General features: G+C 36.0%; 1 pseudogene; it reads left to right on the forward strand.

The window, feature by feature from the left end:
• On the forward strand, nt 1-1,293 carry LOC149221554 (nematode resistance protein-like HSPRO2 pseudogene; annotated as a pseudogene).
• Nucleotides 1,294-2,692: the final 1,399 nt, after the last annotated feature.

The raw sequence follows: 2,692 nt of genomic DNA on the forward strand, positions 1-2,692 counted from the left end.
ATGGCATCCTATTTTGCCTTTGTTGAAGAATCCATAGAGCCCTCCCCCATGGAGTGTGCGGGTTACGAGCAGTATGTGCATCTCCCCGAGCTCAGTGCCATGTGGAAATTCAAGGAATGGCCTGGTTGGTCTAGAGAGGGGTTGGTAAAGGCTGCCTTACAGTCATTGGAGATTACTTTTCAGTTTGTTTCGTGTGTCCTCTGTGACACAAGGACTTACATTGACAAAGAGGAATGGAAGAGAAGGCTTGAATCCTTAATTAGTTCCGAGATTGAGTTGATTTCAATGATTTGTGAAAATGACAAGCAGGTTCCCACTCTTCAGTTGTCAGTAAGTAGTGGTGTTCTCTCATGGAAAGTTTTCCATGAGGTATGGCAGAGACCTGGTGCTTTACCTGTGGTTAGCAGAACAAGTGAAGAGAGCTTACTTCCTCGTTTGGGTACATGGAAAAGCGCTGAAGCTATGGTTTCTAGAATATGGCTTGCCATTGAAGGCCATATGCAGAGGACTCCCTTCACTTTAGGTATGGGGGAACCAAATATGTCAGGTAAGCCTCTTCTTGAATATGATAGAATCTGCAAGCCAAGATATTTGCACTCTTTAAAACAACATAAACAGTGCCATAATGTAGAAGATGCCAAACTTTGCAATGTCCTCCAGATCTTTGAGGCGTGGGTATTTGTAGGCCAAGAATTGTTGCAGAGAGTATATGAAAGAATAGACTCTGGGGATTTCGTAGGAGCATCCACAGACTGTTGGATGGTTGAAAGGATGTGGAACATGCTCACAGAAATTGTGCATTTGCTTCTAGTAATGGACCCAGATGATTTCCTTTGCCTTAAACACCAGTTGGCAATTAGCAGCACTAGTACGCTTGCAGGTGCATATTGCCTTCGCTCTGCCCCCCTTAGAGACCTTACAAATGCATGCAAGGAACTAAGGCATCTAGTGCCCAAAGTCATCGGTGTTGAGGCTGATCCAAAGGGTGGACCAAGACTCCAGGAGGCACTTATGCATTTGTTTCATTCACATGGACTGCGCTCACATAACACTTCAGGTGCTTACAATGTTGCAACAATACATGTTCTGTTGGCCTTCCAGGCAATAGAAGCCGCGGTGAAAAGGTTTTTCTTCTCGTATCAGCAGCTGGTAGTAACAACCATGGGTAGCACTGAAATGAAGGGTCCATCATATCTAGGTGCTTGTGATGCCCTACGTCATATATATTTTGAACCACCTTATTTCCCCAGTGTGGACAGTGCAAAGACATTTTTGGGTTACTATTGGCACTAAAAGTTACAACTATGGTGGATGGTACACTGGAAGATCTACAGACAAATCAAGTGAAATGTACAAGAGAAAGAATAGTGCCTTCAGTTTTTCAATGTATTACCCCAAATACATACATACACTTTTTACATTGACAGTTTTGAGTACTATACATAGAATTATATTGGATATAGGATTAGACTCATTTTTGTTCATCCCCATCAGTAGGACCAATCAATAGAACATTGGTAGAAATTTGGGATATTTTTTTTTTCCCTCTCCAACGTGGATATGATACTAAGGATTCATAGTGTGCAATTCCTCCTTCGTTAAATAGTGTAAAAGATTGTCCAAAATTAAAAAGGTAATTATTATCCGTATTAAATTTTACGAGTTGTTCCTTTTTTTAATTTTTTAATTCTTTACCTAAATTTTATGATGAGTTTAATGATATTTATATAATTCATTATAAATTTAAACATGAAATGTAGTTTAATGCTGTTATTTTTATACATTTTTTTAAGATTTCTTTATTCAGTGTGTGAGACTGAGATAATTATAATTATAATTTGTTAAGTTTATTTAATGGAATGCATCATAGTTTTTTTGATGCAATATTTTTATTTTTTTTTATCAGTTTTTTTGTTTTTTAAGATTTTTTAATTCACTGTGTGAAATTGAGATAATTATAATTTTACATTATTGAATTTATTTAATGGAATGTATCATAAAAAATTTAATGTATTAAATCTATATTAGCTCCAAATAAACTCTTTTTATTATAGATCACATGTAGTGTTGAATTCTTCAATTTAGTACTTTTTCTTTCTACCTAGTTCTTTTCCCATACCAATTTACCAAACTTCTACCTAACGGAATTCTTTAGGGCCTTGCTATTTGTGACACTTAGATTAAAGTAAATATTCAGTTTTTGCATTTATATATAGTTTTATTTCATCCATATTTTGATTCTGTTCCATAGATTCCGCCTATCCGTATCCATTATTAGTATTTCAAATCCATTATCAGTATTTTTAAATACATTTCTTCTCAAACGTTGTTGCAGGCATCCATTACCATTCGAGGCTCTCAATTTTTTATTTAAACGATGAAATAATTTCATTAAATTCATTTACTTTCATAGCGTCGCTACAGTCATCGTGATCCATGACAGGATTTCAGCTTTTAAAATATCCGTGATCCATGACCGGATTTCAAATAAAGTCATTTTCTTGAAATGGATAAACAAAGGCCAATGAGTAAATTGTGTTGAGGTCCGGGATTCATTTTCTGTCGAAGATCTAAAATATTGAGAACCGACTTTAAACCTGTTGGGCTATAACAAAAACGTGAAAACTAGCACATGACACCCACTAACATCTCATTATATTTTATGTCTACGTTTCACATGGTGCAATGTCTT

The sequence above is a fragment of the Pinus tabuliformis genome, chromosome Q (assembly GCF_031772625.1).
Source record: "Pinus tabuliformis cultivar Carrire ecotype Pingquan chromosome Q, CPIR1, whole genome shotgun sequence".
Classification (NCBI taxonomy): domain Eukaryota; kingdom Viridiplantae; phylum Streptophyta; class Pinopsida; order Pinales; family Pinaceae; genus Pinus; species Pinus tabuliformis.